At 38.4% G+C, this 27,723-nt stretch overlaps 1 long non-coding RNA gene across 1 annotated transcript in view; it reads left to right on the top strand.

Moving 5' to 3' along the window:
* Positions 1 to 209: 209 nt before the first annotated feature.
* The window catches only part of LOC309819534, a 52,054-nt gene continuing 24,540 nt past the window's right edge, over positions 210 to 27,723 (top strand). The window contains exon 1 of the long non-coding RNA XR_014296435.1: positions 210 to 369. This is a non-coding gene — a long non-coding RNA (uncharacterized lncRNA). The remainder of the gene's footprint in view (positions 370 to 27,723) is intronic.

Below are 27,723 nucleotides of genomic sequence, written 5' to 3'. Positions count from 1 at the left end.
CTGTCCAAACAGTCGTAAAGCAACGCTTCCGCACATTGCCGCTTCACGACTCGTGGAGCTCTTTACGGCTTGCTGCAGTCCGGCACAGATCCTACGGGATCCGCGTGAGGCTACGCCCACTGTCATCCCGCCTTCGGGGCGGGGTTTCGCCACACCCTTCCCTTGGGGAGGCCGCGCCCTATGCACGTGGCCACACGCTTCCGCTTAAAGAGAGCGTCTCCGCGCCGGGGGGCGGAGAAGCGGGACCCTCACAGCTTTGTAATTGGAAGGCCACCCTAATCTGTTCTGAACTTGCATGAAAATGGAAGAAACACCTGATATTACGCCTCTCCACGCTTCAGTTTCTTCAGCAGTACTCCAGAGACGATGGTATTACAAATCTTTTGGTTTATTTTGATGATTAAGTGTAATCATGCATGGAAATAAGCTAGCAGTGATGAAACTCAACATATGGTCGCTATTATTACTGGGAATCCTGATAGGTTTCAGGTAGGAAAGAGGGCATTAACTTTAATTCTTTCACTTCTTTGTCCGTAACAGCCGGCATCAGCCAGTTCCCCATTTACAGCATCTTACAGGATTCTCTCTAAGAGAGAGAATATATATATATATATAGAGAGAGAGAGAGAGAGAGAGAGAGAGAGAGAGAGAGAGAGAGAGAGATATTAAAGAACCAAATAAAAGCAGAGATACAACAGTCAAGGATTATATATGTATATATGTGTATATATATATATATATATATATATATATCACATATTTAAAGACTGGGCCAAAAATTCAACCCCCAGGACTAGAACATCTTAAAAAAAACCCAAAACACAGAAAACAAAAACTAGCCTGGCATCCGTTTCAGTTACTTTTGAAAATTAATATTACATATTGAGCATTAGGCATTTTCACCTAATCTTTACATAATGTCTGTGAGATTCCTATTTTTCTCTCTGCATAAGGAGACTTCAAAGAAATGGATTTTTAGCTGTGGGCTGCTTTGTGCCAATCCCTCAAATCCTGTTATGGTTTGCAGGGCATTTAACTGTTATCACTCATTCACATGTTCATCAGGGAATGGGAATTTTGATGGGTGAGCAGAATGAGGAAATTTTGAAACCTTAGTTGGGGCTCCACTGATACTGTAGCGCTGGAAGGAGCATTGAAGTAAGTTGGGAAAGTTTCGTAAAATTTTTTTATGGGTTATGAGGAAGAGGCTTGCAAAGGAGTCATATGGACAGTGTTTTGTCAGTATACTTAGAGGTGCCAGCTACCCATGGAGTCAAAAAGAGCCTGACTGGTAACCCTGTTACCGACCAGGATTCTTGGATTCCTTAATCAATAGAAATTGATAGAGGCCAGATAAGAAAATCAGGCAAGAGTTTATTGGGACTAGTGCTGCAGCACAAGGGAGCGAAAACAAATAACAGGTGCCTTTGTTGGCCCTTGGGGTGGGGGTGGGGCAGGAGGGAGCTGGTTCCTTTACATGCGGTGAGGATAGGGGTGGGTCAGGGGTCCACCTGAGGGGTGGCTTAGGTGGTCTGCCTATCTCCTTGGTGGTGCTGTGTGCAGGGTGCAAGTGCAGTACCCTGCTTTTGCTGCAGACTCCTGAGAAGTGGCAGTTGGGTTTTTGGTCTTTTTGTATCTTGTTGTTTTTAATTTGCCCCACCTGCACCTGCACACAGTTATTTTTAGTCCCTTATAGTTTCTTTGTATTCTGTTACTCTTTGTCCAGGTGCAAGCACTGCAGCAAAGGGTCCCAGGTTCCACCTGTCTCAGATTTGCAGGCCAGATTACATGTTTATACTAGGAATAGGGGCTAAATGACAGAAAGAATCCATGTGGCTTTGCTAAAGACAACATTTGGGGCATGAGAACAAGAGGAAGTGTTTATTCCCATGAGAATAACGGATGTCTATTTAAAATCACAGAGAAAGTTGTGAAACTACAAATCAGACACCAGAAGCAAAAACGCTTTGGGGTATTTTGGATATTTGTCATTTTCCTACATTTGTTCTTGTAATCTGTGTGTTTTTTTCACACTCACTGGAGGGAATATCGTTAAACCAGTAAGGATTCTTGAGAGTATCACAGCTAGTCACTTAACTAAGTTAAACAATCAACACTTTACGACTGTAGTTTTGATGGAGGTATCAGAGGTTGTGGTGATGTTGTTAAATGGCAGCTTTGAAGGAAAAGGGGAACTTGAGTGGTCCTGCCGGAGAGAACTTTGGGTTTTTGGAGTATAGAGCAAGGGTATTGCCTGCAGGGACAGACATGGCAGGGATGGGGGGATGGAGTTATTTGGGGGGCTATCGTTGAATTCCTATCCAGTTCCTCAAACCCCTTTCCCTCCCTTTTCTACCTCAGTGGAGTAGAGGGACAAGCCCAGCTCCTGCAGTATAGGATTAAACTTTCATGCCATCCTCTATCATCTCTGTCTCCCAGCCCTGCACCAGGCATCCATGGTGCAGCTCTCCTACTCACTTTGGGAGCTGGCCCTTTGCCGAAATCATAGTTAAGTTCAATTTAACAGCTAGAAAGCTGGGGATACTTTCTAGGAAAGCATCTAAGCTAAACTGAAATACCATGTGAGAGTGTATATTATGGACGGTTAAAACCATTTTGGTGGCTCAGCAGGCAGTGTGTAATCAGCTGTCTGGTTGACTGTAGGGTAAAGATTAGGAGGTCCTTTCCTGATCACTTAATGGACAGGTAAGAAAGTGAAGACCCAGAGAAATAAAATGATTTGCTCAAGATTACGTGGCTACTAATGGCAGTACTCTAACAGAAAATTAATGATCTGGTCAAAGCCTTTGTTCGCACCTGAGCCTGGTTAAAATAAAGGCTGGAAAGTGGAAGTGCAGCTGGGCCCACACAAGAGGCAGGAACCAGAAAGCCTGGAAGCCTGAATTTTATCTTGTGGGCATGTGTTGTGATGGGTTGCATGTTGGGTTACTGAGAAACAGATGCTGATAGGAGTTATTAGGGTTCAATGCCTGTGAAAGGAAGGAGGAGGAAGCAGGATAGGTCAAAGAGAGAATTTAAGATGTGATGCAGGTCTGACAAATCCTTGGCCAACTTGCCGGGTAGCTCTGGAGAAAGCGTTTTCTTTCGAGTGTCCTGCATCAGGCGGAACTGCTCCATGCTTTATATCTGACCCCACTCAGTCACCTGATGCAGGCTGCCCCAGAAAGGGCGTGATCTTGGGCAGTAGGCTTCTCTGCAGGTGGAGCTGACAGCTGGAGGCTGATGACTGCACTTCTTGTGGCTGCGTATCAAGCTCTTTGAAGGGGGATCTCGGTGGCACCTCTCCATGGCTACCACAGTGTGAATGTGTGCTTGCCTCGGTGGCCACAGGGCCTTTTGTCACTGAATCAGCTTCGTTCTTCTTTCTTTAAGGCCAGTTGTCTCTCTTTTCCATGTACCTTGTTAAGAAATACAGCCACTCCACAACCCCCGGGTTTATATATCCTCAGTGCGTGTAGTCATGGAGACTCACTATTGTCTAATTCCAAATGTCTGGGGAAGAGTCTGATTGGATAAGCAAAGTAAAGGGGGTAGGATCTCTTAGTGTAAACATGATTGTGGAGTTGTCAAGGAAGACCAGTTTGATCTGGGCAGTGTTCTCTGATGACAGTGGGAAAAGTACTGGGTTTAAGTCTCCAAGCTACGTGCTACTAGCTATTAGTAGCCACTAGTTGTGTGACCACGCCACATCTAATTTGGTTTCTTCATCTGTAAAATGGAGATAGTTATACCTATTTAACAGAGCTGTTTTGAGAAATTAAATGAGAAAATGTATGTGAGCTTTTAAACAGTAAAGCAGTTTGTAATTATAAGTATTATTTTCCTCATTCTACTAGTAATTTTGAAAGCTTCACTGGTAACAGCTTGTTTTCTCTTTCAGACTGTGGAGGACAAAGCTGAGATAATCACATTACCCAGTTCTCGGCACATTCTCACCATGTGCAACAATCCTTTCTTTAATGTTTTCGTCATTTGTCCATCTCCACTCTCATTACCCTCCCCCTCACTCTCATGCATTTGATATGGTTCCTTATGTAAACACGTCTTTGTGAAATACATAGTGTTGTTTTATTGTGTGTTATTTGTAACAGCTTCCTTGAGGTATAATTCACATAAAAATACACCTATTAAAAAGATACACCTATTATAAACCTACCTAACTTTAAATTTATGGAGTTGTGCAACCATCACAACTGTCCAGTTTTAGAACATTTCCATCTTCACCCCAAATTCCATTGTTTCCATTTGCAGTCAATCTCTGTTCCCAGGCAACCATTGATCTGTTTTCTTTCTATATAGATTTGCCTTTCTTGGAAGTGTCACATGAAATCATACAATATGTGGTCTTTTGAGTTTGGCTTCTTTCATTTAGCATAAAGTTTTTGAAGCTTACCCATGTTGTAGCATGTATTGGTAGTTTGTTCCCTTTTTATTTCTGCATAATATTCCATTGTATAGATATATCACATTTTGTTCATTCCTTTACTAGCTGATGGACATTTGGGTTGCTTCCAGGTTTGGTATTATGAATAATTCTGCTTCCACATTCACATATAAGTCTTTGTGTATACATATATATTCATTTCCCTTGAGTAGATAGGTACTTGGGAGTGGAATTTCTGGGCCATGTAGAAAGTTTATGTTTAATTTTTTAAGGAATAGTCAAACTGTTTCCCAAAATAGCTATTCCATTTTACATTCCCACTGGCAAAGTATTAGGGTTCCAGTTTCTCTGCATTTCTTGCCCGAATTTGGTATGGTCAGTCTTTTTGATTATGGGTATATAGTGGTATCTCATTGTGAATTTAATTTGCATTTTCTTAATAACTAGTAATGATGTTGAGTATCTTTTCATGTGCTTACTGGTCATTTGTATGTGAAATGTTTATTAGTGAAATGTTTATTCAAATCTTTTGCCTATTTTTTCTTATGTTATCTTTTACTTTTTAAGTTTAAAAAATTTTAAAAATGTAATACAATTTTACAAGGTTATTTTCCATTTAGTTATTACACAGCATTGGCTGTATTCCCTGTGTTGGTACAATACATCCTTGAGCCTGTTTGTACCTCGCACTCCCCAACTCTTATATTGCCCCTCCTGCCCCCGCCAACCCAAGTGGCTACCAGTAGCTTGTTCTCTATATCTGTGAGTCTTCTTTTGTGTTATGTAACAGCGGCGGGGCGAGCGCACAGCTATTAGCCCACGACCGTTAGCGCTTGGCGGGTTAGAGGTCCCACTCTGCCAACAGTCTTCATGCAGTGTTCCTCGGGGCAGAGAGTGCCGTGAGAGGCGGATCTCGGCCTTCTCCTCGGGGCCCTCCAGGCTCCCTGGCCTTGGGCCGGCGGGTGAGCTGGGGAGCCGGGGACAGGCTGAGTGCTGTGTCCTGCAGGGCTCCAGAGCCCTCACCACAGCCACCCACTGGCCGGACCCAGGCCTTGAAGCAGCAGCGACCCTCTCCCCCATCCCCACCTCTGCGACCTAACGGTGGCAGGCGTGACCATGGGTCGCAGTCCGGGAAATCCGGCACCCGTTTGGGTGGCCTGAGGAGCCTGAGGGCCAGTTGAGTCCTGGGCACTTTGCTCCCTCACTGGTGATGGCTGGGCAGGGTCTGGGACTTGGCCCTGAGGGCGCCACCAACTGAGATCTGCCTCCCCAGCTGCATCTGGGCACTGGTGGGAGGACCCAGACTGGGTACTGGACGAAGGCTCCTGGGCAGGGTAACCAGACCGCGAAGGGACCCCTTCCTTTTAGACAGGGCTTGGACCTCGGAGGTCAAAAGTTGAACCTTGGGTCCTTGCCCTTTCTCGTCAGAACAGAGAATAACCTTTGTTTCAGTGGAGGTTTACAGGAACATCATGACCTATGACCTGACCTCAAAAACGAAGGATCTGACACCAAGAAGTTTGCAACAACTAACCACGCCCCTCCCTCACCTTTCCTATAAAAGGCTTTGCTAGAAGCTTTCGGGGAGTTTGGGGTTTTTAAGGCCTGAGCCATCCGTCTCCTTGCATGGCCTTGCTTTCTCTGCTCCAGACTCCAACATTTTGATATTGTTTGGCTTCACTGTGTGTTGGGCACATGGACTTGGATTGAGTAACAGTTATATTCACTAGTTTGTTGTATTTTATAGATTCCACATATAAGTGATATCATGCATTATCTGTCTTATTTCACTTAGCATAATGCCCTCCAAGTTCATCCATGTTCCTGCAAATGGCAAAATTTCGTTCTTTTTTATGGCTGAGTAGTATTCCATTGTAAAGACATACTGCCTCCTCTTTACCTGTTCATCTGTTGATGGACCCTTAGGTTGCTTCCATATCTTGGCAATTGTAAATAATGCTGCTATGAACATTGGGATGCATGTGTCCTTTCAAATTAGTGTTTTTGTTTTCTGCAGATATATACCCAGGAGTGGAATTGCTGGGTCATATAGTACTTCTATTTTTAGTTTTTTGAGAAACCTCCATACTGTTTTCCACAGTGACTGTGTGAATTCATATTCCCACCAACAGTGTACATAAGTTTGTTTGTTTTTTGTTGTTTTTGAATTGCTTAGTTTTAATTGAATGAATTCAGAATTGGGAGACTTTTTCCAAAAAATATGTGAAACTTACGCCTAAAATTCAAGGCTTTTTAGAGCCTTAGAGTTATGGTTTTTCTTTTCTCATTCTCAATGTGTCCCTCTCTCTCTCTCTCTCTTTTTTTCTGTCTCTCTGATTCTGGATTTTTTACATAACCATTTATGCATAAAGTTTTGAGCCAGGAGAAGGTAAAAAACGTTGTGGAATTCTTGGAGGTCCTTAGAATGCTATGGGTTGCTAGAGTTCAAAGTAGTTGTCTCTACTGAAATGGACAAAGTGAGACTAATTCTTTTGGCTTATCCGGAGGGTATGCATGGATTAAGTGTGATCATAGTATAGTAAAACTGTTTATTTTTAGATACATCTAAATGAATATTACCCTTCTGAGTAGTCAACTAGGGATTGCATATACTTATTTTTCTTGATGCTGTTGTTTAAAAATAGGTTTTATAACTTTTTTCTTAGATTTATCTTCTGGAATAGTTTGAATCAAGATAAAGCTTGTTTCACATATTGTTTTTGATATTTTTTTAACATTTTTATTTTATATTGGAGTAGAGTTGATTTACAATGTTGTGTCAGTTTTAGGTGTACAGCAAAATGATTCAGTTATACATATATGTATAATTCTCTTTTTCAGATTCTTTTCCCATATATATTATTAAAGAATATTGAGTAGAGTTCCCTGTGCTATACAGCAGGTCCTTGTTGAGCATGTATTTCATATATAGTAGTGTGTATATGTTAATCCCAAACTCTTAATTTATCCCTCCCCCCACCTTTCCCCTTTGGTAAACGTGTTTGTTTTCTATGTCTGTGAGTCTGCTTCTGTTGTGTAATTAAGTTATTTTGTATCTTTTTTTTTTAAGATTCTACATATAAGTGCTATTATATGATATTTGTCTTTCTCTGTCTGACTTGCATAACTATAATAATCTCTAAGTCCATCCATATTGCTGCAAATGGCATTATTTCATTCTTTTTTATGTCTGAGTAATAGTCCATTGTATATATGTACCACATCTTCTTTATGCATTCCTCTGTCAATGGACACTTAGGTTGCTTCCATGTCTTGGCTATTATAAATAGTGCTGCAATGAATATTGGGGTGCATATATTTTTTCAAAGCATGATTTTCTCCAGATGTATGCCCAGAAGTGGGATTGCTGGATCGTATGGCAACTGTGTTTTTAGTTTTTGAAGGAACCTCCATACTGTTCTCCATAGTGGCTCTACCAATTTACATTTCCACCAACAGTGTAGAAGGGTTCCCTTTTCTCCACACCCTGTCCAGCTTTTATTGCTTGTAGACTTTTTGATGATGACCATTCTGACTGGTGTGAGGTGATACCTCATTGTAGTTTTGATTTGCATTTCTCTAATAAGTAGTGATGTTGAGCATCTTTTCATGTGCTTTCTGGCCATCTGTATGTCTTCTTTGGGCAAATATCTATTTAGATCTTTCACCCATTTTTTGATTGGGTTTTTTTTGTTTTTTTGATATTGGGCTGCATGAGCTATTTGTATATTTTGGAGATTAATCTCTTGTCAGTTGCTTCATTTGTATTTTCTCCCATTCCATGGGTTGTCTTTTTGTTCTGTTTATAATTTCCATTGCTATGCAAAAGCTTTTAAGTTTAATTAGGTCCCATTGGTTTATTTTTGTTTTTATTTTCATTACTCTAGGAGGTAAATCCAAAAAGATATTGCTGCAATTTATGTCAAAGAGTGTTCTGCCTATGTTTTCCTCTAAGAGATTTATAGTATCTGGCCTTACATTTAGGTCTTTAATCCATTTTGAGTTTATTTTTGTGTATGGTGTTAGAGAATGTTCTAATTTCTTTCTTTTACATGTAGCTGTCCAGTTTTCCCAGTACCACTTATTGAAGAGACTGTCTTTTCTCCATTGTATAGTCTTGCCTCCTTTGTTGTAGATTAATTGACCATAGGTACATGAGTTTATTTCTGGGCTTTGTATTCTGTTCCTTTGATCTATAAGTCTGTTTTTGTGCCAGTACCATACTGTCTTGAATACTGTAGCTTTATAGTATAGTCTGAAGTCAGGGAACCTGATTCCTCCAGCTCCATTTTTCTCTCTCAAGATTGCTTTGGCTATTTGGGCTCTTTTGTGTTTCCATACAAATTTTAAGATATTTTCTTTAGATCTGCATAAAATGCCATTGGTAATCTGATAGGGATTGCATTGAATCTGTAGATTGCCTTGGGTAGTATAGTCATTTTGACAATATGAATTATTCCAATCCAGGATCATGGTATACCTTTCCATCTGTTTGTGTAATCTTCGATTTCTTTCATCAGTATCTGAGTACAGGTCTTTTGCTTCCTTAGGTAGGTTTATTCCTAGGTACTTTATTCTTTTTGATGTGATGGTATAAGGGATTGTTTCCTTAATTTCTCTTTCTGATCTTTTGTTGTTAGTTATAGAAATGTAACAGATTTCTGTGTATTAATTTTGTATCCTGCAGCTTTACCAAATTCATTGATGAGCTCCAGTAGTTTTCTGGTGGCATCTTTAGGATTTTCTATGTGTAGTATCATGTCATCTACAAACAGTGACTGTTTTACTTGTTTTCCAATTTGGATTCCCTTTGTTTCTTTTTCTTCTCTGACTGCCATGGTTAGGACTTCCAAAACCAGGTTGAATAAAAGTGGCAAGACTGGCATCCTTGTCTTGCTCCTGATCTGAGAGGAAATGCTTTCATTTTTTCACCATTATGTTAGCTGTAGGTTTGTCATATATGGCCTTTATTATGTTGTTGGTATGTTCCCTCTGTGCCCACTTTCTGGAGAGTTTTTATCATAAATGGGTATTGAATTTTGTCAAAAGCTTTTTCTGCATCTATTGAGATGATCATATGTTTTTTATTCTTTAGTTTGTTGATGTGGTGTGTCATACTGTTTAATGTGCAGTTGTTGAAAAATCCTTGAATGCCTGGGATAAATGCCACTTGATCATGGTGTATGATTGTTTTAACGTATTGTTGGATTCAGTTTTCTAGTATTTTGTTGAGGATTTTTGTGTTGTGTTCATCAGTGATATTAGCCTGTAATTTTGTGTGTTTGGTATCTTTGGTGTTGATATCAGGGTGATGGTGGCCTCATAGAATGAATTTGGAGTGTTCCTTCCTCTGCAATTTTTGGGAATATTTTTAGAAGGGTATGTTAATTCTTCTCTAAAAGTTTGATAGAATTCGCCTGTGAAGCCATCTGGTCCTGGACTTTTGTTTGTTGGAAGTTTTCAAATCATAGTTTCAATTTCAGTATTTGTGATTGGTATCTTCATATTTTCTATTTTTTCCTGTTTCAGTCTTGGGAGATTCTACCTTTCTAAAAATTTGTCCTTTTCTTCTAGGTTGTCCATTTTATTGGCATATAGTTGCTTGTAGTAGTCTCTTATAATCCTCTGTATTTCTGTGGTGCCTGCTGTAACTTCTCTTTTTTCATTTCTAAGTTTATTGATTTGAGACCTCTCCCTTTTTTTCCTTGGTGAGTCTAGCTAAAGGTTTAAGAATTTTTTTTTTTATCTTTTTGGAGAACCAGCTTTTAGTTTCATTGATCTTTTCTGTTGTTTTCTTCATCTCTATTTCGTTTATTTCTGCTCTGATCGTTATGATTTCTTTCCTTCTACTAACTTTGGAATTTTTGTTCTTTTTTTCTCTAGTTCCTTTAAGTGTAAGGTTAGGTTGTTTACTTGAGATTTTTCTTGTTTCCTGAGGTAAGACTGTATTGCTATAAATATCCCTTTTAGAACTGCTTTTGCTGCGTCCCATAGGTTTTGGATCGTTGTATTTTCATTTTCATTTGTCTCTAGATACTTTTTGATTTCCGCTTTGATATCTTCAGTGTTCCATTGGTTCTTTAGCAGCATATTGTTTAGCCTCCACGTGTTTGTTTTTTATGGTCTTTTCTTTGTAGTTGATTTCTAATCTCATAGCATTGTGGTCGGAAAAGATGCTTGATAAGATTTCAGTTTTCTTACATTTACTGAAACTTGCTTTACGACCAAGCATGTGATCTATCCTGGAGAACGTTTCATCTGCACTTGAAAAGAGTGTGTGCTCTGCTGCTTTTGCATGGAATGCTATATAAATAATAATTTAGTCCATCTCGTCTAATGTGTCACTTAAGGCCTGTGTTTCCTTATTGATTCTTTGGATCATTTGACCATTGATATAAGTGAGGTGTTGAAGTCCCCCACTATTATTTTGTTACTGTCGATTTCTCCTTTTATGGCTGTTAGCATTTGCCTTATATATTGAGGTGTTCCTATGTTGGGTGCATATATATTTACAATTATTACATTTTCTTCTTGAATCGATCCCTTGATCATTATGTAGTGTTATCTTTGTTTCTTATAACAGTCTTTATTTTAGAGTTATTTTGTCTGATATGAGTATTGCTACCCCAGCTTTCTTTTGATTTCCATTTGCATCGAATACCTTTTTTCATCCCCTCACTTTGAGTTTGTGTGTGTCCCTCGATCTGAAGTGGGTCTCTTGTAGATAGCGTATATATGGGTCTTTGTTTTTGTATCCATTTAGCCAGTGTGTCTTTTGGTTGGAGTGTTTATTCCATTTATATTTCAGGTAATTACCAATATGTATGTTCTTATTGCCATTTTGTTAATTGTTTTGGATTTGTTTCTGTAGATCTTCTTCTTCCCTTCCTCTTTTGTTCTCTTCTCTTCTTCTTTGGTGATGCTGTTTAGTGTTGTGTTTGGATTCCTATTTCTTTTTTGTGTGTATATCTATTGTAGATTTTTGGTTTGTGGTTACTGTGAGGTTTTGATATAGCAGTCCATATATATACAAGACTGTTTTAAAGTTGCTGGTCTCTTAATTTCCAAATGTATCCCTAGTATCCTGCATTTGTACTTTCCTCTTCTCACGATTGCTCGTTTTGATATCATACTTGTTTGTGGATGATTTCCTACCTTTACTGTATGTTTGCCTTTATTAGTGAGCTTTCCCATTTGTGATTTTCTTGTTTCTAGTTGTGGCCTTTTCTTTTCTGCCTAGAGAAGTTCCTTTAGCATTTGTTGTAAAGATGGTTTGGTGGTGCTGAATTCTCTTAGCTTTTGCTTGTCTGTAAAGCTTTTGATTTCTCTTTCGAATCTGAATGAGAGCCTTGCTGGGTAGAGTATTCTTAGTTGTAAGTTTTTCCCTTTTTTCACTTTAAATATATCATGCCACTCCCTTCTGGCCTGCAGAGTTTCTGCTGAAAAATCAGCTGATAACGTTATGGGGACTCCCTTGTATGTTATTTGTTGCTTTTCCCTTGTTGCTTTTAATATTTTCTCTGTTTTCAATTCTTGTCTATTTGATTAATATATGTCTCGGTGTCTTTCTCCTCGGGTTTATCCTGTATGGGACTTCCTGTGCTTCCTGGACTTGGGTGACTGTTTCCTTTCCCATGTTAGGGAATTTTTCAGCTATTATCTCTTCACATATTTTCTCAGGCTGTTCCTCTCTCTCTTCCCTTTCTGAGACCCTATAATGCGAATGTTGGTGCATGTAATGTTGTCCCAGAGGTCTCTTAAACTGTCCTCATTTCTTTTCATTCTTTTTTCTTTATTCTCTTCTGCAGCAGTGATTTCCACCATTCCGTCTTCCAGGTCATTTATAAATTCTTCTGCCTCAGATATTTTGCTATTGATTCCTTCTAGTGTATTTTTTATTTTAGTTATTGTACTGTTCAACTCTGTTTGTTTATTCTTTAAATCTTCTAGGTCTTTGGTAAACATTTCTTATATTTTGGTCTATGCCTCCATTCTTTTTCAGAGATTTGGATCATCTTTACTGTCATTACTGTGAATTCTTTTTCTGGTAGATTGCCTATCTCCCCTTCACTTAGTTGTTTTTCTGGGGTTTTATCTTGTTCCTTCACCTGGAGCATATTCCTCTGACGTCTCATTTTGTCTAACTTTCTGTGTTTGTAGCCTCCATTCTGCAGGCTGCAGGATTCTGCTTCCTCTTGCTTCTGGTGTCTGCCCCGTCATGGGTGAGGCTGGTCTAGAGGCTTGAGCAAGCTTACTGGTAGGAAGGACTGGTACCTGCCCACTGGTGGGTGGAGCTGGGTTTTATCCCAGCTGTAGGCTCTAGGCTCAGGAAGACTTTAGGCAACCTGTCTGCTGATGGGTGGGACTGTGTTCCTGCCCTGTTGGTGGTTTGGCCTGAGGCATCCCAGCACTGGAGCCTACAGGCTATTGTGTGGGGCCAGGTCTTGGTGTCAAAATGGCAGCCTCCAGGAGAGCACACACTTATGAATAATCCCTGGTACCTTCGCCACCAGTGTCCCTGTGCCCACAGTGAACCACAGCTGCCCCCCTGCCTCTCCAGGAGACCCTCCAATACCAGCAGGTAGGTCTGGCCTAAGCTCCTATGAAGTTACTGCTTTTTTGCTGCGTCCTGATGCACATGAGACCTTGATGCGTGCCTTCTAAGGGTGGAGTTTCTGTTTCCCGTAGTCCTGTGGAGTTCCTGTGATCAAGTCCCGCTGGCTTTTAAAGCCAAATGCTCTGGGGGCTTCTCCTCCTGATGCCTGACCCCCAGACAGGGGAGCCTGATGTGGAGCTCAGAACTCCCACTCCTGTGGGAGAACCTCTGCAATATAATTATTTTCCAGTGTTGGGGTCGCCTACCTGGCAAGTTTGGGATTTGATTGTATCATGAATGTGCCCCTCCTACCATCTTGTTGTGGCTTCTTCTCTGTCTTTGGATGTAGAATATCTTTTTTGGTAGGTTCCTGTCTTTTTTGTCGATGGTTGTTCAGCAGTTATTTGTGATTTTGGTGTTTTCATGAGAGGAGGTGAACTCAAGTCCTTCTGCTCAGCCATCTTGTCTCGCCATTTATCTATTTCTGTTCTTTTTGATGATATCCATTCTGACAGGTATGAGATGATACATCTCACTGTGGGTTTTTATTTATTTATTTATTTATTTATTTTGGGCTGTGTAGGGTCTTCGTTTCTGTGCGAGGGCTTTCTCTAGTTGTGGCAAGCGGGGGCCACTCTTCACTGCGGTGCGCGGGCCTCTCACTATCGCGGCCTCTCTTGTTGCGGAACACAGGCTCCAGACGCGCAGGCTCGGTAGTTGTGGCTCACGGGCTTAGTTGCTCCGCGGCATGTGGGATCCTCCCAGACCAGGGCTCGAACCCGTGTCCCCTGCATTAGCAGGCAGACTCTCAACCACTGTGCCACCAGGGAAGCCCTCACTGTGGTTTTGATTTGTATTTCCCTGATGATTAGTGATGTTGAGCATCTTTTCATGTGTTTGTTGGCCATCTGCATTTTCTCTTTGGAAAAATGTCTTTTCAGTTCTTTTGCCCATTTTTATGTTTGTTTCTCTTTCTTTTAATTTTATTTTATTGAAGTATAGTTAATTTACAACGTTGTGTTAGTTTCAGGTGTACAGCAAAGTGATTCAGTTATACATAAAATTCATATACTGTTTTTCAGCTTCTTTTTCATTATAGGTTATTACAAGATAGTGTAGTTTCCTGTGCTATAGAGTAGTATTTCTTATTTATTTTATGTGTAGTACTGTGTATATATTAATTCCAAACTCCTAATTTGTATCTTCCCTTACCTGCTATCCCCTTTGGTAACCATAAGTTTGTTTTCTATGTCTGTGAGTCTGTTTCTGTTCTGTAAATAAGTTAATTTATATCTTTTTTTAGATTCCACACATTAGTGATATCATATGATATTTGTCTTTCTCTGTGTGACTTACGTCACTTAATACGATAATTTCTAGGTCCACCCATGTTATTGCAAATGGCATTATTTCATTCTTTTTTATGGCTGAGTAATATTCCATTGTATATATGTACCACATCTTCCTTATGCATTCCTCTGTTGATGGACATTCAGGTTGCTTCTATGTCTTGGCTATTGTAAATACAGTAAGTCCCCTACATGTGAGCGAGTTCCATTCCAAGAGCACCTACGTAAGTCCTGTTTGTTCGGAAGTCCAACAAAGTTAGCCTAGGTACCGAACCAATACAATCACCTCTATAGTATTGTACTGTAATAGGTTTATAATAGTTTTCACACAAATAATACATTAAAAAAACCCAAAATAAACATTTTTAACCTTACAGTACAGTACCTTGAAAAGTACAGTAGTACAGTACAACAGCTGGTATACTTCACTTCATCAAGTGAAGGCAAGAAGAGTTACTGACTAGAGAAGGTAGAGGAGGTGGGAGGTGGTAGAGCTGAAGGATCATCAGCAATAGGAGAAGGAGGGAAAGCTGCATTTTCACTCACAGGCACAGGTTCTGGTTCCTTGCCAGATTCAATTCTATCTACCCTCTTGAAAAAACGATCCAGTGATGTCTGGGTAGTAGCTCTTATTTTCTTGTCATAGATGACACAGTAGCACCGGATTGTATTCTGGACGGCTGCTGCAACCTTCGTGTACGTTCTGGATGGCTGCTGCAACCTTCGTGTACGTTCTACATTTGGGTCCTGTGCCTCAAAAACTAATAGTGCCTCCTCAGATAAAGAAGATCCTGTTGCCACTTCCTGCATCGTGAATGCCTTCAGTTCTTCAGTTACTTCTTCTTCCTCTTGTCTCTCTTCGTCATTTTTCTGGACCTCCAATTCCTGGTGCTTCTTAGCAGTACCAGCTACATCACTGCTGCTTTTATGCTTGCTTCTGGACATCCTGGGCTTGAAATAAAGATACTGTACTACTGTACCCTATACAGTACTGTACAGTAAAGTACACAAAAGCACAACCAGTTTTAGAGGATGCACACACATGATGGTGTACGCCAGACACTTGAACTAACTTATGTAAATTAGTTCATGATTGGACATGTGAACACACATTTGCATCTTTGATGGCCATTCTGACTGGTGTGAGGTGATACGTTATTATAGTTTTGATTTTCATTTCTGTAATAATTAGTGGTATTGAGCATCTTTTCATGTGCCTATTAGCCATCTGTATGTCTCTTTGGAGAAATGTCTATTTAGGTCTTCTACCCATTTTTTGATTGTTTTTTTTTTTTATATTGAGCTGTATGAGCTGCTTGTATATTTTGGAGATTAATTCTTTGTCAGTCATATCTTGAGAAAGAAGAACAGAGCTTGAGGAATCATGCTTCCTGACTTCAGACTATCCTGTGAACTTACAGTAATCAAACTACTATGGTACTGGCATGAAAACAGACACATAGATCAATGGAACAGGATAGAGAACCCAGAAATAAACCCATGCACTTATGGTCAATTAATCTACAACAAAGGAAGCAAGACTATACAATGGAGAAAAGACAGTCTCTTCAATAAATGGTACTGGGGAAACTGGACAGCTACAGGTAAAAGAAAGAAATCAGAACATTCTCTAACACCATGCACAAAAATAAACTCAAAATGGATTAAAGACCTAAACATAAGGCCAGATACTATGAAACTCCTAGAGAAAAACATAGGCAGAACACTCTTGACATAAATTGCAGCAATATTTTTTTGATCTGTCTCCTAAAGTAAAGGAAGTAAAAGCTAAAATAAAAAAATGAGACCTAGTTAAAATTAAAAGCTTTTGCACAGCAAAGGAAACCACTGACAAAATGAAGACAATCTTTTGCCTATTTTTGTTATTTGTCTTTTTATTATCAAATTATAGTAGTTCTTCATATATTATGGATAAAAGTCTTTGTTATATAGTTACCAAGGTGTTCCCCAATAATCTCCAGCTCTGTCATTCATACAGATGTGTAGAACCTTTCCAAATTGTCCCAGGATGAGTCTGTATTACCAGTTGTGTGCAGCAGAAGTAATATGTTGCTCCTGAGGTTAGGTTTGAAAAAAGGCTGTGGTTTCTGTCTCAGGCAATTGCTCTCTTACTCTGTTTCCTAGATCACTCACTCTGGGGGAGATAAGCTGCCATGTTGTGAGTAGCCCTACAGGGAGGCCCATGTGTTGGGGAACTGAAGTCTCTGACCGTTCTGGGCTGAATTATGTTCTTCCCAAATTCAAATGTTGAAGCCCTAACCCCTAGGACCTCAAAATGCGGCTGTTTGGAGATAGGGCCTTTAAAGAGGTGATTAAATTAAAATGAGGCCGTTCAGGTGGGCCCTAGTCCAATTCTTTTAAGAAGAGGAAGTTTAGACACAAAAGGAGACATCAGGGATGTGTGCACACAGAGAAAAGCCATGCGAAGACACAGCAAGAAGGTCATCTACAACCCAAAGAGGCCTCAGAAGGAACAAAACCTGCTGACGCTGTGATCTTGGACTTCTAGCCTCCAGAACTTTTGGAAAATAAGTTTGTGTTATTTAAGCCGCTCAATTTGTGCTATTTTGTTATAGCAGCCCTATCAGACTAATACACTGGGTAACAAACAGCAAGGAACTGAGGCTTGATAACAGCCATGGGAGTGAGCTTGGAAGCAAATTCTCTAGTCCTAATCGAGTCTTGACATGACTGCAGCTCTGACTGACAGCTGCACTCAGATTCTTCAGAGTCAAAAATTGTGTGAGATAATAAATATTTGTTGTTTTAAACTACTAACTTTTGGGCCAATTGCTACACAGCAGTAGATAATTAATGACAAGTCCTTGTATGGTTTGCAAATATTTTCCCCCAGACTTATTTTTAACTTTCCTAATTGTGTCTTTTAAAGAGCAAAAGTTTTACATTTCAGTGAAGTTCACTTTATCAATTTTTAAAATGAATTGTGCTTTTTGTGTCACACTAATAAATTTTTGCCTAGACCAAAGTCCCAAAGATATTTTCCTATATTTTCTAGAAGCTTTATAGGTTTAGTTCATACATTTAGGTCTATGATCCATTTTGAGTTGTTCTTTAATATATACTACAAAGTAATGGTTTGAGTTCTTTTTTGCATATGGATATGTTATTGTTCTACCATCATTTGTTAAAATTATTATTCTTCACTTTTGAATTGCCTTGACATTTTGTAAAAAATCAAGTAACCGTAAATGTAAGAATTTATTTCTGGAATTTCTATCCTATTTCATTGAACTATAGGTCTATCTTTGTACCAATACCACACTCTCTTGATTATCATTACTTTATATTAAGTTCTAAAATCAGATAATTAAGTCCTTCTAATTTTACAAAAATGTGTTAACTATTCTAGGTCGTTTCCATATCCATATAAATTTTAGGATCAGTTTACCAATTTCTACAAAAGATCTTGCTAGGATTTTGACAAGGATTGTATAGAATTGATAGATTTATTGGTAGAAAACTGGCACCTTAATGGTAGTGTGTTTTACAGTCCATGAAAATGTCATGTCACTCATTTACTTAGATTGTCTTTAATTTCACTTAACAGTGCTTTGTAGTTTTCATTGTAAAAGTTTTTTTGCATGTCGTGCTATATATATTTCTAAGTATTTTATTCTTTTTGAAGTGATTTTGAAAGGGATTATTTAATTTAATTTTTGGATTTTTCATTGCTAGCTTATAGAAATACAATTGATTTTTCTATATGTTGATTTTGTATCCTGCAACCTTTCTAAATTCATTTATTTTATTGCATGTTATATATTATATATATATATATGTCTGATTCAGTTAGCTAGTATTTTGTTCCTACGTTTTTATGAATGTTAATGAAGGATATTAGCTCTCTTTTCTTATAATGTTGTCAGGTTTTATCAGGGTTCTCTCCAAATCCTTTAACTTTTTTTTTTTTATCCTTTAACTTTTATGTTTCCCATCTCTTCATTGCTTCTAGATACATTATGGGAGAGATCCCCAACGAATTTCTATCTTACTAATTTGTTATCTGATGGTGTCTAGTCGGTCAGCCAACTCATCCACTGAGTTCATTTCAATCCCCATATTTTTCATAACCAGTATCTCCAGCTTATTATTGCTTCATATTGCTAATATTCTCCCTTATCTCTTTGGTGGCATTTCTTTTACTCACTTAAAATTTCTCAATTTTTTTGGGTCCATTAATTCTACTCCTCTAGCACAAATTGTCTAGTTTTCTAAAAAAATTTCTTTTGTGGAGTTATACTCCTCAGATGCTGTAATATTTTCCTCTGTGATCTCTTATTCCCTTGGGAGTGTCAGCAACTTCAGCTGTAATTCATACTTGAGAGGGAGGATCAAAAGCCTGAGACTAGGATTGTGATTCTTCTTGTGATTTTTTTTTTTTTCAGAGGGTTCGCTAAAGGGGAGCATGGATGAACCTCAGGGTGAAAAGCCTCTTGTGTTACAGCCTGGGTTCTGCTAGTTCCATTTTGCCCTTTCAGGAAGAGAACATGCCTGTAGGTTATTTCCCAGTTCCCCTGCATTTGCCATCCCTTTTCCAAGAGCTACTGTATCCTCTGCTACTTCCTAGACCCCAGGGTGGAAGGAAGTAAAGGAGAGAACTGTTGCAAGCCAACCTGTATGCATAGTTATCAGCTTCCCCATGTTATTCTGCCTCCTTGGGCAGGTGCTGGGCTGGACCTGCTGTTTTCATGTCCACCTCGAGTTGGCGTGGGCTGTGATCCACCCAGGGTAATGTGGTTAGAAGAAGGCACAATCAGGGAGCCCATCTCTCCATTCTACTCCTTACCTCCATCAGTGTTCATCTATGACCCTAGGCTTTCCTTTTCCCACCACAATGGTACCCAACTCCCTTTCATCTCCCAGGGGTTTGTCAGTGTTTCTGAGTTAGTCTCTAAGATCCATCATTATCCTGTCACTTACATGACATCTTCAGGATTAGACCTGGGGACTCCAGGAGGTAGTAGTATTGTTAGTTTGCTATCTTTTCAGGAACTGAATTCTACAGATTGAACTTTTAAGAAGCAGTGATGGCAATGAATTTCTGAAATTACTTCAAGGGTGTCTCAAATATCTTTCCTACTGGGCTTCTCATGACATTGCTCAAATTTTCCAAGGGTGCAAGATGTTTCATTATATTCACAAAGGTTTTGTTATATTCCCAACTTTGAGGCAATGCAGTAATTCCCATATGCTGGTCCATGGACTGTTACATCACCATCACTTGGTGTACTTGATCAGAACCAGATTTCTGGGTCTCTTCCTAGAGACCAATCAAAATGGAGAGAGCTTAATAAAAATGGAGAGAGCTATTGGGAAATCTTTTTAACAAATGTCTTTGTGTATACTTCTGATGTATAATCAGGTTTGGAAACCACTTGGGGAAGGCATTACAACTGCACTGTCCACTGTCCACTGGTACCACTGGCCACAGTGGCTGTTAAGCACTTGATATGTGGTGATCCAAATAGATATGTACTGTAAATGTAAAATACTTACACTGGATTACAAAGATTAGTACAAAATTTAATAACATTTTTATATTGATTACATGTTAAAATAGTATTTTAGATACAGTGGGTTATGTATAATACATAATTAAAATTTTCACCTGTTTCATTTTACTTTTTAAAATGTAGGTAGTATAAAATTTTAAATTACTTATGTGACTCATGTTAAATTTCCATTGGACAATGCTACACTAGAAGATATTATTAAAATTTAAATTCTAATTAGATGGGCCTAACATAATGTGAATAATCAAGAATTAGCTAAGCAGGTTAGTTAAGTTATTAATTTGTTAATGCGGTCAATAAATATTTGTTTCTTCAATTCACTTTCCAAACTGCTGCCTGAGCATCTTTGCAAATCACACGTCTGATAATGTCAGTCAGCTCCTTAAAATCCTTCAATGCCTAATGTTGCTCTAAGGACAAAAGAACTAAGTCCTTGTTATGACCTTGCAAAGATCCCTCATATTCTGGCCCATTTCTTCTCAGCCTCATCTCTAATTACTCATCCTCTGGATGGCCAGTAAGCACTGCTTTCCTAGGGGAGCCTTCCTTAGCCACTCCTCCTCCCTCCTGCTCCAGCCTAGGTAGGAGTGTGTGTGTGTGTGTGTGTGTGTGTGTGTGTGTGTGTGTGTGTGTGTGTGTGTGTGTGTGTGTGTGTGTGTGTCTTTGTCTTTCAGAGCACTTATTTCAAATTGTAATGATATATTCATAAATATTATCATTTGATTAACATCAGTTTCTCTCCCAGATAGTTAGCTCATTGAGCACAGGGACCTTGCCTTTTTGCTCATTTTGAATTGCCAACTTGGGTCACAGTGTCTGGTTCACAACACACAAGAAGACATGAAGACATGAAGGACTTGAGCACCTATTTGTGTCATGCACTGTGCTATTCTGTGTGATTATAAACATTAAAATCTATACTCTGCCTTCAGGGAAGTCATCGTTAAGGGAGACAAATATGTGAAGAGCAATAAAAACATAGTGAAGCAAGTGTAGAAGACAGAATGTGATCTCAAGAGGAAACAGCATGCATTCCTTTGTGGGGAAATTAGAGAAGCCTTCCCGAGGAGCTAACTTGAAGAATGAGTAGGAGTTGGTCAGGAGGTCAAGGTGGGAAAGCTTTCCAGACAGAGGAATGAAAAAGTGTAGTATGTTCAGGAAACAGCAGATTAGTTAGGTATGACTGGAGTATAATGACTGATGAGAAAGGAGGGAGAGAAGGTTGACAGGTAGTCAGAGGCCAGGTCATCAAGGCCTAATAGGCTTTGCAGAGCAGCTTGCATGTCTTCATCCCATGGGTAATCAGGAACCAGATTCATTTCCTGAGCTTGCATTCAGAGGTTGGGACACAGAAGTAAGTGGTCAGGGAAGAAACCACTGGTTGATTCTGGGTATGATTATTCTTCAGCAGGGGAGCGTGACATACTGTGATTTGGATGGACTTATTATTACAACACAAGTAACTGTTCCCAAAGAATTGGCTGGATCTTTTATTGGCAAAAGCATGATTAGGATCAAATAAATAAATCATGATTCAGGAGGTTCAATCATAATTGATGAGCCTTTAGAAGGATCCAACAATTAGGTCATTGCTATTAGACGAATCCAGGACCTAATACAGAAGGCATACAGTTTGCTGCAAAGAAGTACGTAGAATAGATTCCTAAAACGATTTTAGAAAAAAAATTTCTGAAAAAAAATTATAAAAATGTTTATTTTTACCTTTTAAATACGTGAAGTCTGAAAGCAGCAATTTTTACTAGCTAGACTAATAGTTATGAAAGCAAACTAAAAAAATTCTGATTGTTTTAATTTCTCACTTCCAACTATTAAACCAAAACTTGTGTTTACTAATTAAGTTTTGTACAAAGTTTTTAAGTTTTTCATTGTAGGAAGACTTGAAAGAAAAATACATAGTATTTTTCTGTGGTATATTGAATCATGTAGGAAATACTAAGAAACAATTAAAAATTATTTTAACTGAATATTTTGTATAGCATCTTGGCATTTGTATTGGTTATTAAATGGCTTAACCTCTTACAAATCAAAAACATGTCTGTGAGAAAAACTGAATATAATATCAATAAAGTTAAAGTTTTCCTTTTTTACTGAAATACTCCTTTTAATGCAAATATTTATAGTAATATTTTGAAAAAAATATTCACACCAATTACATGACAGCAAATTGAAATAGAAAAAAATGGAGCTATTTTCTGGGTATTTTAATTAATGCAAACTATTTACAGAATAATAATGGAACATACATGGAAGAAATAAGTTATCCTGGTTACAGAGGAAGGTCAGTGAAATCATAGGGAGCTAGGTTAGAATTGTGTCTCTGCAACTTTTTTGCCATTTGACCTTGGGCAAAATCTCAGTTCTTCATATGTCAGTTTGTCTAGGATTAAATGCATTAAAGCATTTAGTACAGTTCCTCACATAAAGAAAATACCTAATATATGTAAGTAAATCATTAATATAATGATTATTATTGTTTTTCTTAGTTTTCTGTTCACTTCATTTTTTTTTTTTTAATTGTATTGAAGTATAGTTGATTTACAATCTGGTGTTAATTTCTCCTGTACAGCAAAGCAACTCAGTCATATATATGAGTATGAATATGAATATATATACTCATACATATATATATATATATATATATAGAATATGAAAAAGATACATATACTCAGTTATATATAAATATATTTTTTTCCATTATGGTTTGTCACAGGATATTGACTATATTACCTGTGCTATACAGTAGGACTTTATTGTTTATCCATTCTATATATAATAGTTTGTATCTGCTAATTCCAAATTCCCAGTCCTTCCCTCCTGCACCCCTTGGCAACCAGAAGTCTGTTCTCTATGTCTGTGAGTCTGTTTTTGTTTCATAGATATGTTCATTTGTGTTGTAGTTTATATTCCACGTATAAGTGATATCATATGGTATTTGTCTTTCTCTTTCTGACTTACTTCACTTTGTATGATAACCTCGTTGCATCCATGTTGCTGCAGATGGCATTGTTTTGTTGTTTTTTATGGCTGAGTAATATTCCATTGTGTATACATACCGCATCTTCTTTATCCATTCATCTGTCAGTGTACATTTAGATTGTTTCCATGTCTTGGCTATTGTGAATAGTGCTGCTATGAACATAGGGCTGCATGTATCTTTTTGAATTATGTTATTTTTCTGGGTATATGCTGAGGAGTGGGATTGCTGGATCATATGGCAACTCTAATTTTAGTTTCTTGAGGAATCTCTGTACAATTTTCCATAGTGGCTGCACCAATTTACATTCCCACCAGCAGTGTAAGAGGGTTCCCTTTTCTCCACACCCTCTCCAGCATTTGTTACTCATAGACTTTTTAATGACTGCCATTCTGACTGGTGTGAGGTGGTACCTCACTGTAGTTTTGATTTGCATTTCTCTAATAATTAACAGTGATGAGCATCTTTTCATGTGCTTAACAAGCCATCTGTATGACTCCTTTGGAGAAATTTCAATTTAGGTCTTTTGCCCACTTTTTAATTGTTTTTTGTTTGTTTTTTGTTTTGTTTGTTATTGAATTGTATGAGCTGTTTGTATATTTTGGAAATTAAGCCCTTGTTGGTAGCATCGTTTGCAAATATTTTCTCCCAATATGTAGGTTGTCTTTTCGTTTTGTTTATGACTTCCTTTGCTGTACCAAAGAGTGTGAGTTTGATTAGTCCCCATTTGTTTATTTTTGCTTTTATTTCTGTTGCCTTGGGAGACTGACCTAAGAAAACATTGGTACGATTTATGTCAGAGAATGTTTTGCTATGTTCTCTTCTAGGAGTTTAATGGTGTCTTGTATTATATTTAAGTCTTTAAGCCATTTTGAGTTTATTTTTGTGCCTGGTGTGAGGGTGTCTTCTAACTTAATTTATTTACATGCAGCTGTTTAATTTCCCCAGCACCACTTGCTGAAGAGACTGTCTTTTTTCCCCATTGTATATTCTTGCCTCCTTTGTCGAAGGTTAATTGTCCGTAGGTGTTGTGTTTATTTCTGGGCTCTCAATTTTGTTCCGTTGATCTGATTGTCTGTTTTTGTGCCAGTACCACAGTGTTTTGAATACTGTAGCTTTGTAGTATTGTCTGAAGTCTAGGAGAGTTATGCCTCCTGCATTGTTCTTTTTTCTCAGGATTGCTGTAGCAATTCTTTTTTTTTTTTTTTTATGGTTCCATATAAGTTTTAGGATTATTTGGTCTAGTTCTGAGAAAAATATCATGGGTAGGGCTTCCCTGGTGGCGCAGTGGTTGAGAGTCCGCCTGCCGATGCAGGGGACATGGGTTCGTGCCCTGGTCTGGGAAGATCGCACATGCCACGGAGCAGCTGGGCCCGTGAGCCATGGCCGCTGAGCCTGTGTTTCCGGAGCCTGTGCTCCGCAACGGGAGAGGCCACAACAGTGGGAGGCCTGCGTACTGCCAAAAAAAAAAGAAAAAAAAATATGGGTAATTTGATAGAGTTCGCATTAAATCTGTAGATTGCTTTGGGTAGTATTGCCTTTTTTTTTTTTTTTTTTTTGTGGTACACGGGCCTCTCACTGTTGTGGCCTCTCCTGTTGTGGAGCACAGGCTCCGGACGCGCAGGCTCAGCGGCCATGGCTCACGGGCCCAGCCGCTCCGCGGCATGTGGGATCCTCCCGGACCGGGGCATGAACCCGTGTCCCCTGCATCGGCAGGCGGACTCTCAGCCACTGCGCCACCAGGGAAGCCAGTATTGCCATTTTAACAACATTAATTCTTGCAATCCAAGAGCATGAGATATCTTTCCATTTCTTTGAATCATCTTCAATTTCCTTTATTAATGTTTTGTAGTTCTCAACATGTAAGGCTTTCACCTCCTTGGTGAGGTTTATTCTTAAGTATTTTTTTTTTGATGCTATTTTAAAGGGGATTGTTTGTTTACACTTGCTTTCCGCTATTTCATTTAGTGTAAAGAAATGCAACTGATTTCTGTATGTTCATCTTGTATCTTTCTACCTTGCTGAATTCATTTATCAGTTCTAGTAGTTTTTGTGTGGAGTCTCTGGGGTTTTCTATATATAGTATCATGTCATCTGCATATAGTGACAATTTTACCTCTTACCTACTGATTTGGATACCATTTATTTGTTTTTCTTGTCTGATTACTGTGGCTAGGACTTCCAATACTATGTTGAAGAGAAGTGGTGAGAGTGCATTCCTTGTCTTATTCCAGATTTTAGTGGGAAGGCTTTCACTTTTTCACTGCTGAGTTTTATATTGGCTGTGGGTTTGCAAAAGCTTCATAAATAGATTTTATAATGTTGAGATTGTTCCCTCTTTACCCACTTTGTTCAGAGTTTTTAACATGAATGGATGTTGAATTTTATCGAATGCTTATTCTGCATTTATTGTGATGGTCATGTGGTTTTGTCTTTTCTTTTGTTGATGTGGTGTATCACATTGATTGATTCGCATATTTTTAACTACCTTTGTGACCCTGGGATGCATCCAACTTGGGCATGATGTATGATCTTGTTTTTTTTAATCATCTTTATTGGGGTGTAATTGCTTTACAATGCTGTGTTAGTTTCTGCTGTATAACAAAGTGAATCAGCTATATGTATACATATATCCCCATATCCCCTTCCCATTTGTTTGTTTTTATTTCTGTTCCTCTAGGAGGTGGGTCAAAAAGGATCTTGCTTTGATTTATGTCAAAGAGTGTTCTTCCTATGTTTTCCTCTAAGAGTTTTATAGTGACTGGCCTTACATTTAGATCTTTAATCCATTTTGAGTTTATGTTTGTATATGGTGTTAGGAAGTATTCTAATTTCATTTACATGTAGCTGTCTAGTTTTCCCAGCACCACTTACTGCAGAGACTGTCTTTTCTCCATTGTATATTCTTGCTTCCTTTATCAAAGATAAGGTGACTATATGTGCGTGGGTTTATCTCTGTGCTTTCTATCCTGTTCCATTGATGTATAATTCTGTTTTGTGCCAGTGCCATACTGTCTTGATTACTGTAGCTTTGTGGTATAGTCTGAAGTCAGGGAGCCTGATTCCTCCAGCTCCGTTTTTCTTTCTCATGATTGCTTTGGCTATTCGGGGTCTTTTGTGTTTCCATACAAATTATGAAGTTTTTTGTTCTAGTTCTGTGAAAAATGCCATTGGCAGTTTGATACAGATTACACTGAATCTGTAGATTGCTTTTGGTAGTATAGTCATTTTCACAATGTTGATTCTTCCAATCCAAAAACATGGTATATCTCTCCATCTGTTTGTATCATCTTTAATTTCTTTCATCACTGTCTTATACTTTTCTGCATACAGGTCTTTTGTCTTCTTAGGTAGGTTTATTCCTAGGTATTTTATTCTTTTTGTTGCAATGGTAAATGAGAGTGTTTCCTTAATTTCACTTTCAGATTTTTCACCATTAGTGTATAGAAATGCAAGAGATTTCTGTGCATTAATTTTGTATCCTGCTACTTCACCAAATTCATTGACTAACTCTAGTAGTCTTCTGGTAACTTCTTTAGGATTCCCTATGTATAGTATCACATCATCTGCAAACAGTGACAGGTTTACTTCTTCTTTGCTGAAGTGGATTGCATTTATTTCTTTTCCTTCTCTGATTGCTGTGGCTAAAACTTCCAAAACTATGTTGAATAATAATGGTGAGAGTGGGCAACCTTGTCTTGTTCCTGATCTTAGAGGAAATGGTTTCAGTTTTTGATCATTGAGAATGATGCTGGCTGTGGGTTTGTCACATATGGCCTTTATTACGTTGAGGTAAGTTCCCTCTGTGCCTACTTTCAGCAGAGTTTGTATCATAAATGGATGTTTAATTTTTTCGAAAGCTTTTTCTGTATCTATTGAGATTATCATATGGTTTTTATCCTTCAGTTTGTTAATATGGTGTATCACATTGATTGATTTGTGTATACTGAAGAATCCTTGCATTCCTGGGACAAACCCCACTTGATCATGGTGTATGATCCTTTTCATGTGCTGTTGGATTCTGTTTGCTAATATTTTGTTGAGGATTTTTGCATCTATGTTCATCAGTGATATTGGCCTGTAGTTTTCTTTTTTGTGACATCTTTGCCTGGTTTTGGTATCAGGGTGGGCTCGTAGAATGGGTTTGGGAGTGTGTCTTGCTTTGCTGTATCTTGTAAGATTTTCAGAAGGATAGGTATTAGCTCTCCTCTAAATGTTTGATAGAATTTGCCTGTGAAGCCATCTGGGCCTGGGCTTTTGTTTGTTGGAAGATTTTTAATCACAGTTTCAATTTCACTGCTTGTGGTTGGTCTGTTTATATTTTCTGTTTCTTCCTGGTTCAGTCTGGGAAGGTTGTGCTTTTCTGAGAATTTGTCCATTTCTTACAGGTTGTCCATTTTGTTGGCATATAGTTGCTTGTAGTAATCTCTCATGATCCTTTGTGTTTCTGCAGTGTCAGTTGTTACTTCTTTTTCATTTCTAATTCTATTGATTTGAGTCTTATCCCTTTTTTTCTTGATGAGTCTGGCTAGTGGTTTATTAATTTGTTTGTCCAAGAACCAGGTTTTAGTTTTATTGAACTTTGCTGTTGTTTCCTTCATTTCTCTTTCATTTATTTCTGATCTGATATTTATGATTTCTTTCTTTCTGTTAACTTTGGGGTTTTTTTGTTCTTCTTTCTCTAATTCCTTTAGGTGTAATTTTAGGTTGTTGTTTTTTGAGGTAGGATTCTATTGCTATAAACTTCCCTCTTAGAACTGCTTTTGCTTCATCCCATAGGTTTTGGGTCATTGTGTTTTCATTGTCTTTTTTTTCTAGGTATT

This window comes from Grampus griseus, assembly GCF_964374135.1.
Source record: "Grampus griseus genome assembly, chromosome: 1".
Taxonomy (NCBI): domain Eukaryota; kingdom Metazoa; phylum Chordata; class Mammalia; order Artiodactyla; family Delphinidae; genus Grampus; species Grampus griseus.
The sequence above is the reverse complement of the archived record's forward strand: the minus strand, read 5'-3'. Positions and strand labels throughout refer to the sequence as shown.